The following is a 12669-nucleotide window of genomic DNA, read 5'->3' on the forward strand; positions in this document are numbered from 1 at the left end:
TTACCACTGAGCCATGAGGGAAGCCCAGATAATTGAGCAGTTGAGGGTAATTTTGGGGGAACCTAGATCCAAAGGCCTAAATGTTAGAGGACAGCCCTTCTGTTCTTTCCAGTTAGGAAACTTCATCTCGTTAGCAGGATTTATTTTGAGATTTTGTACTATCCTTTCCCAGTGTAACTGATTCACCCTTATTTTAAAATAGCATCATGGGGTTAATAGTGCATTCCGGGCAAGTGTTGCAGCCTGGGGCTATCTGTGGGGTTGTCCTGGAGCCGTGGCCTGGCAGGGGGCCCTGTGATTCCTCACCTCTGTAACAGGGCCTGGCCATCCATGCATGCTTAGATGATGGGCCATCTGTGCCCTGCCTGGCACCAACTCACAGAGCACCTCACTTGACAAATGAAAGGTGAGGAAGCCTTAGGCTCTCTTGCTTCTTAAGAAGAGTGTGGGAATCAGTCCATTTAGAGTCAGGCCAACATGAAGAACTAAGAGAAAGAACTCTACTGCAAATATACTAGACGTGTTTTTTTCTGTTACTTCATTGAACCCTCACTAACGTTGTAAGGTGGATATTTTTATCCTTGTTTTATATATGGAGATATCAAAATTCCAAATGACTGATAAACCTATCCCAGCTTGCACAGCTGGACTGGTGGCACCCCAGATTCAAAGCCAGGCCTGATGTGCTGGGCTCCATACCTGGGTTTTTCAAAATGTCAACTGCTGACATTGATGGATGATAGTTCTTTGTTGTTTGGGGCTGCCCTGTGCTTGTAGAAGTTCTAGCAGTGTTCTTGGTTTTTATTCTAGATGATAATTCCCCCCTCCCCCCCAAAAAAACCCGCTTGAAATAACCAAAAATGCCCCCTGATAGACAAAACCCTTCCAGTCCCAGCTGAGATCCACTATCTTACAGTAATACATGTGTTCGTGCATGCTAAATCGCTTCAGTTGTGTCTGACTCTCTGCAATGCTATGGACTGCAGCCTGCTGGGCTCCTCTGTCCGTGGGATTCTCCAGGCAAAAATACTGGAGTGGGTTCGCCTTGCCCTCCCGACCCTGGGATGGAACCTGAGTCTCTTGTATCTCCTCCTTTGGCAGTCAGGTTCTTTACCACTAGTGCCGCCTTGAAAGCCCACAATAAAACTTAAGTTTTCTCAGTTCTCAGAACAACCCCGTATACCGGGTCTATCATCATTTCCCTTTTGAAGATAAATGTACAGAACCTAGAAAAACTCTGAGTTGATCCATGTCATACAGCTTTTAAATCAATTGGGAATACATAGCATCTCTGTCTTGTTTTTTCTTTCCAGGTTTCTAAGGTGGTGGATCCTGTATTAAGACTCAGTGTAATGCTAAAGTCCTTTTTTCCTTGCCACTTTATCAGGAATCTGAAAAATGTAGTGTTTGTGAGAATAACCTGGACGAGCTTGTTAAAATTCATATTCCTGATAGATAGATTGGAATCCAGTAGACCTGTGGGGGTGCAGGGTTGTGTATTATAACACACTCTCACAGGGCTTGGGGGTGCCATGGTTCAGGGAACCTTCTTTAAGAAGCACTGAATTACTTGGCTGTGTCTGAAGTGACCCCAAGATAAAAATTGAGGAGAAAGAATGGAGATGGCAAGTGGAAGTGGAAGGAGTTTGAAATGAGACCTGATGAGCAGCTCCTTGTAGAGTTCTGTTTAATTACCATAACGGGTGCTAAACGTGTAGTGTACCGAGGGACCCTTTGGGATGATATGTCCTATACATTCAAATCTCTATCCATCCCCAGCTAAGGTTGCCTGGGCTGCCTAATTTGGAAGCTTAGTGCATCCTGAAATTCTAAAAATGGTTACATTTAAACAAAAACAGCTGTGTCAATTCCCAATTTCCGCTCCATTCAATTCACAGCCTCCCCTCTTCTCTTAGAGGTGCTGGGAGGGACACAAATGCGTGTGTGCGCACACACACACACACACACACACACTCACGCAGCTGCCTCTCTCTCACTCTCACTGGAGTTCATTTCTCCATGGAGAGGGAATGTTTCTAGTTTTCCAAAAAGGAATCACAAACACGAGAAGCTACAAGAGCGCAGACTACAATAAAATGCTGCAATATGCTTTCAAGCTGGAGCAACTCAAAAGCTGGGAAGAGAAAGCGGCAGTATGATGCCTATTTTTATCTTCAACTATAATCTACCCACTTGTAGTTTCATAGCTGTCAGGAGGCAGAAAAGGACACGTAATCAGCCTAACGTTCTCTGCTCGCATCCTCCACCCGTGTGACACGGATGTGGGTGTGTGTGCACACTTATTTTAAAACAGCTGTCAGAGGATTTGACTGAACTCACACCTAAAGCCAGACTCTTTTTTTTTTTTTCTTTTAGAACCCATCCTTTTATCCATTATTTCTTGGCAACCGGTCAGGAGGTGAAACATGATACAAACCGAATTTCTAAACATCTAGAAATAATGGTTACCATGGGATAGTTGGAAGGAACAGCTGCTAACCTCCTGGACACTAGTCACTGATCCAGTGACTGCCTGTCCTCTTTAGAGTGGGGACAGAAATGGGCTGGTGCGAACTGCACTGCCCTGGGATCAGGAGGCCTGAGCATCTGGCCTCATTCTGTTGTGTACAAGCTCTGTGTCCTCTCTAGTTTCAGTGCATGTGAGTACCAAGCGTTGCCACATGGCCGAGGCTAAGGAGATGCTACCTATTAGTACTAGTATTTCTGTTATTGCTGCTTTACTTGTATTAATATTTTCGAGATCGTAGTAGCAGCAGCAGCAATAGTAGTAATGGAAGTTGTTTGGGGTTTGATTTTGAAATCTGTTTTGCATGCTCTATAGTCTTCCGTGGTTACTCTCAGGTATTGGTAGCAGAGAGTGTCACGTGAGTATTCCTCTCTGTGTTCCTGCAGTGTCCACAAAGGCAAGTCAGAAGAGCCACTTCCTTTGTGATGTGGTGGTAGAATTTGAAAACCTCTATGATGCCCTCGTGTTTCCCCTTACCTTTCTGGCAGGTAAGGGGCTTAACATCTTCACGGAGAAGCTGAGTCCCTTGGAAGCTCCTGCTCTCAGAGGCTTCCTTTTAGCTTGTTGCAGTGACATCTCAATAGATGGAGGAGCTGGGAGTAAGTTTGGTGCTGATTCTTCAGAAAGGCTTGAAGTAGAGTCACACAGCTCTCGCTTGGCACACTGCCCTGCCTTTTATTAGCCACATGAACTTGTGCATGTTGCTGAACCTTTCAAGGACTCAGTTTCCTCATCTGTGAAATAATACCCTTCAGAGGTTTAAAGTGTAAAGACACTCTGTAAACTCCATGCCAGATAACCGTTAGTTGGCTTTCCTGATGGTTCAAGACAGCAGAGGGATGGTCCAGCCCTTTCGAAATCTGAAGTTTTAGGGAACCTATTCTCTCACTGGGTTCCAAACCATTTTCTGTACATGAGGTAACAGGGTTTTAGAGTGTAACTTTCCCTCTGTGCTCTGCTGTAGCCTGCATGTGGACCTCGAGCCACCTAATGCATAGTCAGTTCTTTGTGTGCAAGCTCATTATTAATAATGCAGCCACAGCTCCCACAGAAGAGCAGCTGTCTGGGAGGGGGGGCTCTAGCTGGCCGAGGGGGACACACAGGTAGTGCTGCTGCTCTGGAGCGTGTGCAGGGCGCCATATGCCTGCATGGAGTGTCCATGTGCTTCTCCTTATGACGCCTCGGGTCGAGAAAAAAAAGCCTGGACACAGCGAAAAGCTTTCACAGATTGGAAAGTGCACAGTTTGGGGGTGTTTAGCACTTCAGCACATGCTCTGTGACTGTGCGTTCAAGGCAGCATGTCAGGAGGAATTAGTCTGCAGTGGCCACATATGTCAGCCAGCCGTTGGCAGCATTTGCCTGATACCCAGGCTAGGGATGTGGAAGCAAAGGCTGCTTACCTGTAAGTCCCCTCAAGGTTAGCACATCAGCAAGGTAGTCCAGCCTCTCACGCTCCGGGCAGATATTGGTGAGGAGCAGCATGAGTGTGCTTGAGGAGGAAGTAGCCAGGCAGTGTGAAGAGAAAGCGGAATCTCGCGTCATTTGCTCTGAGTCAGGCAAACAGAGATGTCCCCTGCACATACTATCACACTCCTGATGATAGCCCTGCCAGGTAGGTGGGCAGTATTAGTATCTGAATTTGCAGATGGGATGATCAAAGCTTAAAGAGGCCTTGTGGCTTGAAAAATCAAAATCAGAGGCTCGTCATCCAAAATCTCTTAGAATCTGAAGTGTACCAACGCTCCTTCGATTCCATAGGGCATGTGCTTAAACAAAAATGTTATGGTTGACATTATGATGTCATTTAAGAAAAAGAGAATAAGAATGATAGGGAAGTTCCCAGAGCATATTTTTCTTATAATTTTCACTTTCAGAAGAGATTCTTAGCATGTATCTCTTACTGAATATAGCACAAGATTGATAAATTACCAAAAGTGGAAGTGATGGAGTTCCAGCTGAGCTATTTCAAATCCTAAGAGATGATGCTGTTAAAGGGCTGCACTCAATATGCCAGCAAATTTGGAAAACACAGCAGTGATCACAGGACTGGAAAAGGTCAGTTTTCATTCTAATCCTCAAGAAAGGCAATGTCAAAGATGTTTAAACTACCATACAGTTGCCCTCATTTCACATGCTAGCATGGTAATGCTCAGAATCCTTCACGCTAGGTTTCAGCAGTGTTTGAACCAAGAACTTCCAGATATAGAGCTGGATTTCGAAAAGGCAGAGGAACCAGAGGTCAAATTGCCAGCATCCATTGGATCATAGAAAAAACTGAAGGAGATTGTGTTAAATTCTCAAGCTTCATTCATTTTTAAAATGATAGAAGATATAATAAAGATATACTCACTACAAGGGTGAGCATTTTTAAAGCAAGCAGTAACAGGAAATGTAGCCCCTATTAAAACAACAGTGCTTTAAAAACAGTGGCTTTTCTTTCCTCAACAGGCATACCAGCACTTACCTATGTGACTGTCGTCTTCAAAGAGGAACCCCTGGCAGGCCCTGTTCCACAAGCAGTGTCCCTGTTCACACTTTATTGGATTCCTGTTGGGAGTTTCCTTCATTCTCGTGAAGAGAGTCACTAACAGTGAGTTACTGCCACTTGCCAGGTGGGTTTGACAAGCGGTCGAGGGCATGGTTAGGATTCTGTTGTCAAAGTCTAGGCAGGAGATGAGCTGAGGTCAAGAGCAGCCATGGCAGAGGTGAGAGCAGACGTGAGAGAGAATTGAAAGCACGCAGTGACTGATCTGACGAGAGAGGGGAGGGGAGAAGCGTTCCCAGCTTGGGAAATTGTGTTGATGGTGCTACCACAGCTTCCTAACTAGGTGTGGGAGGAATAGGCACGATTTTCTTGAGAGGTGGGAGTGGGCAGGATGCGTGCTCCCTTCAAGACCTAAGGCATGCTGCGCTGGCATTTGAAGTTAGGAGGGCGTTCAGAACAGCTGTCCAAGAGCTGGGAGCTGGTGGTAGATGAGTGATCCGAGGAGCCAAGTGTGATGGTTAATTTTATGTGTTAATCTGACTGGGCTAAGGCATGCCCAGTCAGCTGGTAAAGCATTATTTCTGGGTTCGTCCTATGAAGGAGTTCCTGGGGGAAACTCCCTCGGCCTCCGGACTCTGACTTATACCAGCAGCCTGTCCACTCCCCTCCCGTTCCCCAATAAAGCTTCTCAGGACTTTGGCCTCACACCGGGTGTTACGTCATCAGCAGCCCTGGTTCTAAAGTCTTCAGACTTGGACTGAATTTTACCACTGTGTCTCCTCAGTCTTCATCCTGCAGACGGCAGAGCTTGGGACTTCTCGGCCTCCACGGTTACGTGAGCCAATTCCTACGGGAAATCTCTCTCTTCTCTATTTATGTGTATATGTGCTTCGTTGCTCAGTCGTGTCTGACTCTTTGTGACCCCATGTACTGTAGCCAGGCTCCTCTGTCTCCAGGCAAGATTCTCCAGGCAAGAATACTGGAGTGGGTTGCCATGCCCTCCTCCAAGGGAATCTTCCCAACCCAGGGATTGAACCCAGGTCTTCTGCATTGCAGGTGGATTCCTTACCATCTGAGCCACGAGGGAAGCCCAAGAATACTGGAGTGGGGTAACTTATCCTTTCTCCAGGAGAACTTCCCAACCCAGGGATCGACCCCAGTCTCCTGCATTGCAGGTGGATTCTTTACCAGCTGAGCTGCCAGGGAAGCCCATATGTGTATATACATACACATATATAGAGAGAGTGATACACATACATATGTGTATTAATATATTTATATATAAGCATTTGCATTTTATATATATCTCTTTGGTTCTATGTATAGAGATAGAGCTTAATACACTCAAACATATATATGTGTATGTTTATACGTGTGTGCATATGTTTATATATTTCTGTATATCTCCTTTGGTTCTGCTGTCCCTCTGGAGTGTCCTAACTAATACACCATGAAAGGAGAGTGAATGGATGGGAGAGTCAGAAATGAAGAGGAAGAAACACTGAAGCTTAGTAATGTTTAAAGGGCATGTGAGGAATGGGAGGGCTATTAATAAGTCTTGAATTGCCTCCCTGCGGTTTCAAGCATATCCTTGAAGACAGCCGGATTTAAGATGACTAAACCTTTGTCAGAAGAGGGAGACAAGCAGGATCACGGTACTTAGATCAGTCATCTCATCCAGGCGTGGCCATACTAAAACTGTCAAAGAAGACCTGCTAATGCTAAGTGAAAATCGGATGCCAGCAGGCTCGTGTGTGTGCACGCACATGCGTGTACATGCACACACAGAGCACCCCTCAGCCACACAGTCAGCTGGTCTGGGCCACATAGTCTGGACTCTGCTTTGAAGGGTAAATTTGGAAGAGAAAACTTTAAGCAAATATTTAACTCTGCTTTGCCTACTGAGGAGATCTCCGTTCTCTGGGATTCTGTGTTGTCAGCGAGTTCCAGAATAGTCTTAGAGCGTGAAAGGAAGTAACAGCGTGGTGCAGAACAGAGCAAGAAAAGGTTTTGCATCAGCACCCCCCGCGCCTCCCTCACGTTAGGTTTGGTGGCACCCAGGTGGCAGTTCAGGGAATTCTCCCTGATGCTCACATGTTGCTCCCTTCCTTGGCTGTCTGTGTCCTGTGCCACACTGTGTGGACTGAGTGTGATAATCAGGGATCAGGGCTGTGACCTGGAGGAGCTCGTTCAAGGGAAGACAGAGGCAGGAATCGATTAGACTTGGATTCCTGAGCGCTGTGGGCACTTAGCCCAGTGACATCATTCTCCGGGCCTTAGTTTCCTCCATGTAAAGGAAGGACTTAGTGTGATGCCATGTCTGTCTCCAGGCTTCCCAGGTGGCACTAGTAGTAAAGAACTCAGCTGCCAATGCAGGAGACATAAGAGACCCAAGTTTGATCCCTGGATTGGGAAGATCCCCTGGAGGAGGGCATGGCAGCCCACTCCAGTATTCTTGCCTGGAGAATCCCGTGAACAAAGAAGCCTGGAGGGCTACAGTGGGGGCAACAGGGGGTTTCAAAGAGTCAGACAGGACTGAAGTGACTGAGCATGCATATTTGTCCCCATTGAGACCATCATAGAGTAAGTATCTGTAAGACTTCATAGCATGTATTCACATAGACTCTCACCACAGTGAACACACAGACCTATTCAGTTGTATGTTTCACAAATAACCCATTGTCAGTTATCTGAGATTCCCTAAACAAGGTCAGGGTAAGCCCTAAATTCCTTTAATAGCTGAACCACAGGCTTTTTACCTCTAGCTGATTCCCTCCCCAAACTTCCCTGTGACCCATCAGGATTGCCACCTTTCTACAGAGGACTTCTCCTTGCTTATTTGCCACCTCTTTCCAGGAGGATAGAAATCTACTGCAGCCTTGAAGGCTGCTTGCCAGAAATGTGGACGTCTGATCAAGTAATGAGATTCATGCTGAAACGCTGGAAGTCCCAAAGAGATTGACCAGGCCTCAAAGCCCTGCCTTCCAGGGACTTGCTTGATTCCCTGAAGACCCGAGTGTGAGCCTCCACGGCTCCTCTCTGATGACCTGACCCTACTAATCATCTAGCATCATTTTCTACCTCTGCCCCCTTGTCGCCGGTGAAATTAAGGTTCTCTCTTCATCACGAAAGAATTCGGAGATGAAGCAGAAAGATTAAGAAAGTAAAGTGAGAGTTTATTTAAGCAAGAATACAGTCTCAGAGGGCTTCCCTGCTAGCTCAATCAATAAAGAAGCTGCCTGCAATTCAGGTGACCTAGGTTTATTCCCTGGGTCAGCAATATCCCCTGGAGAAGGAAATGTTTGCAAATCAGACATGATTTAGCAACTAAACCATCAGCACACTTTCCAAGGGAGAGTGGGCAGGCAGGTGAGAAGCTGCCCTGGGTCCATTTGGCAAGCCGGTTATGAAGAAAGGTACAAATATTATTCATTTAGTCGTGTCCAACTGTCTACGACCCCATGGACTATAGCCCACCAGACTCCTCTGTCCTTGGGGATTCTCCCTGCAAGCATACTGGAGTGGATTGCCATGCCCTCCTCCAGGGAATCTTCCTAACCCAGGGATCAAACCCAGGCCTCCTGCACTGAAGGTGGGTTCTTTGCTGTCTGAGGCACCAGGGAAGCTCAAGAATACTGGAGAGGGTAGCCTATGCCTTCTTCAGGGGATCTTCCCAAACCAGAAATTGAATCAGGGTCTCCTGCATTGCAGGTGGATTCTTTACCAGCTGAGCTACCGGAAAGCCCACTTATGAGGAGCATACAGATGAAGGAGTGGAATATTCACTGGGGAAAGGGGCATTTGGGCATCATATTCTGTAATTTTTCACCCCAGTTCCAATTTCCCAAAGGGAGGAGGGATTTTTGTTCTTACTTAACTTAGATCAGAAGTGTCATGGCATCAGTTCATCATGGGTACTTCTTATCCACAAGGTTATTTTTATTGTAATGAGAGCATAATGAGCAACAGGTTACATTCAGAAGCAAGAGGTTCTCACCTTTCTTTGTCTGCTACCCAAAACTTTATCACCCAGTATGTGTGGTTTCCTATCAGTCTGGAGGTTCCTGCTTTTCTTCATCTGCCTATGGACCCGCTCTGTTTACAAGATGCATGATTTCCTGCCATCTGGCCCCTCCTTGCATTTCTCTGCTTGGTACATAGCTACCTGCCTGCTCTGACACCCTCAGTGCACCCTGCCTCATCCACACACAGTCCACCCTGGCCCCTCACTGTTCCTTGACTGTGCTCAGACCACAGTTCAGTTCAGTTCAGTTCAGTTGCTCAGTTGTGTTCAATTCTTTGTGACCCCATGAATCGCAGCACGCCAGGCCTCCCTGTCCTTCACCAACTCCCAGAGTTCACTCAGACTCATGCCCATTGAGTCAGTGATGCCATCCAGCCATCTCATCCTCTGTCATCCCCTTTTCCTCCTGCCCCCAATCCCTCCCAGCATCAGAGTCTTTTCCAATGAGTCACCTCTTCACATGAGGTGGCCCAAGTACTGGAGTTTCAGCTTTAGCATCATTCCTTCCAAAGAAATCCCAGGGCTGATCTCCTTCAGAATGGACTGGTTGGATTTCCTTGCAGTCCAAGGGACTCTTAAGAGTCTTCTCCAACACCACAGTTCAAAAGCATCAATTCTTTGGCGCTCAGCTTTCTTCACAGTCCAACTCTCACATCCATACATGACCATTGGAAAAACCATAGCCTTGAGTAGATGGACCTTTGTTGGCAAAGTAATGTCTCTGCTTTTCAATATGCTATCTAGGTTGGTCATAACTTTCCTTCCAAGGAGTAAGCATCTTTTAATTTCATGGCTGCAGTCACCATCTGCAGTGATTTTGGAGCCCCAAAAAATAAAGTCTGACACTGTTTCCACTGTGTGGCTCTCACCACAAGGCCTGGAGAAATATTGACTCTTGTCTGGTGTCACATAGTCTCTTCCTCATTTCTTTTAGGTCGCTGGTTAAGTGTCACTTCCCTAGAAGAGTCTTTGCTGAACATCCCATATGAAATACCAACTGAAACCTCTTTTTTTCCATGCCCAGCTTTATTTTTCTTCATGGTGCACCTGACATTGTTATATTTATGTACTTGCTATCTCTGCATACTGAATGTCAGCTCCAGGGGAACAGGGATTTTATTCATTGCTTTATCCCCAGCACCTAGAGTAGTGCCTGACACAGGGCAGATTTGTTTCAAATGAGTGAAAGAATAAATGATCAAGTAGTCAAGGAGGCATGTATGACTTCAGGAGTTCTCTCTTTAGTTGATACATACTTTCATTCATGTCATCTCTGAGAAAGATCCTCATTTTCATGGAGTTTATGTTCTAGTGGTAGAGACAGATGGTTTGTACATACTTTAATTTCAGATGTTGGTAAGTGCTCTGAAGAAAATAAAGGCAAGAGGCAGACAAGAGAGTGGCTGGGCTGGGGTGATGGAAATTCTTTTACATGGAGTATTTGGAGAAGTCAGTCTGTTTCAAAAGACGTGGGCAAGTGAAGAATTGAGAAAAGAGCAGGTGTCAGGTCTCTGAAGCTGGAGTAAGTTTAGTGCATCTGAGCTACACTGAGAAATCCAGAGTGGCTGGAGCTTAGAGAATAGGAAAGGAGCCTGGAGTGGCGGGTCGAAGTCTAATCACTTATTTCTTGCAGTTCCATGGTATGGAACTTAGATTTCATTGGAAGACTATGGAAACATCCTCCATGGAACCCGGCCAGCAGGGTCCCGGTGGCTCAGGTTTCAGTATCCACTGTGTGTACTTGGCCTATAACTCCACTGAACTTGACCTTGGCTGTTGGGTCTGAGTCACAGAGTCCAGAGTCTGTTCCCTGGAGAATTTCCTTTCTGAGGGTATGTGATGTCTTTTTCTATCATCTGGTTTTGCTTATAGCAGGACAGTTCATTACATAAGTTTCAAAATAAATATACTTAACATTGGGAAGAGTCAAGGTCCCATTCCCATATTTTCTAGAGGACTTCCTTACCCCCCTGCATGTGTTTTTACATTCTTAGGAGAGGGCTTGCTGGTGGTAAAGAACCCACCTGCCAATGCAGGAGATGGAACAGATGTAGGTTTGATCCCTGGGTCGGGAAGATCCCCTGGAGGAGGGCATGGCAACCCACTCCAGTATTCTTGCCTGGAGAATCCCATGGACAGAGGAGCCTGAGGGGCTACAGTCCACAGGGTCTCACAGAGTTGGATGCAACTGAAGCGACTTAGCATATGGCACACAGGAGAGGGCTCCACTTCATTTCTCCCTTAAAACCAATAGTTAAGTCAAGGAAGCTAATGATAGATCAAAGTCTAAACTCCAGGCCATGCCCTTGCGCTGCATGCCTGAGTACATCTTCTCTGTCTCTCTCTCCCTCTCTTAGTTCTCAGTGTCTATGCTTATTCTGCTTTTCTGGTCGAAGACTCTTTTCTAACTTCCCTCATTGTGGGTTTCTTATGTAGGGTTGGTGACATTTGTCTGCTAGTTCAGAAGATTTCCATGATTTGGAGCCACTTATAAGAGCTTTTTAGCATGGGACTTGTAGAGATGTGCAGTTCATGGCATCTTATTAGGCTTGGAAAAATCTGTAAAGATTCCCACCTTTCAATGTTACTTCTTTAGGAACGGTTTATTGGGGTAATTGGGTGACAAGATACTACCATTGTTTTGCCTGTAAAATATTTTTTAGGCCAGCACTTTAATACTCTTTCAGGTGGTTGACCCAAATCCATTGCATTATAACAAACGGCCCAGGGGAACACTGAGCTGGAGTGGCATGGGGTTAGTCCAGGATAGTGGGAATCCTTTCAAAATTTGCAGGGGGAAAATACCCTGTCATTTTAAAGAAGATCGTTTTCTCTCAAATTTATCCCAAAAGTTATTCTTAAACTTTGATGCCTGCTCCCACTTGTCTGGTAGCAAGCACTAGCAGACGACCAAAGAAATGAACAAGCAGCAAATGAATATTAATGGAAAAATTCTGAGACAGTTGATAATGCTTGGTTTGACAGCTTGTTTCTTTGTGGACATGCGGGTTCCCAGTTCTACATATAGAATTTTTCTCTTAGGAAAATTATTGGTACTTCGCCTGATGGAGTTCACGCTGGTGATATTTTAAGGCATTCAGCAGAGTGTGGCATTTTGCAAAGAGCATCATTTCTTCCAGATTCTTCTTTTCATAATTTGGGAACCATTGAGTTTTAAGGGTCAGCTGAAGTCTCTCTCTTAGAAAGTCTGCAAATAAGTTTCTCTCAGCTACCAGAACCTTAGAATGTTTCTGACTAGTTCTGATTTGTTTTTTAATTTTTACAATGTTTTGTTGGTTTCTTCCATACAACACATATCAGCCATAATTATATATATATCCCCTCCCTCTTGAGCCTCCCTCCCTTCCCCCAACCCACCCCTCTGGGTCATCGCAGACCTCCAGACTGGGCTCCCTGTGTTATGCAGCAGCTTCTCACCGACGGTCCATTCTGCATATGATAATGTATACATGTTGATGCAACTTTTTCCATCCGTCCTACTCACTGTGTCCCCACTGTGTCCACAAGTCCGTGCTCTACATCTGCATCTCCATTCCTTCCCTGCAAATCGGTTCATCAGTACCATTTTCCTAGATTCCACATGTATATGTGTGTGTGTTAATAGACTGTATT

This window comes from Bos taurus, chromosome 8 (assembly GCF_002263795.3).
Source record: "Bos taurus isolate L1 Dominette 01449 registration number 42190680 breed Hereford chromosome 8, ARS-UCD2.0, whole genome shotgun sequence".
In the NCBI taxonomy this organism is placed as follows: Eukaryota; Metazoa; Chordata; class Mammalia; order Artiodactyla; family Bovidae; genus Bos; species Bos taurus.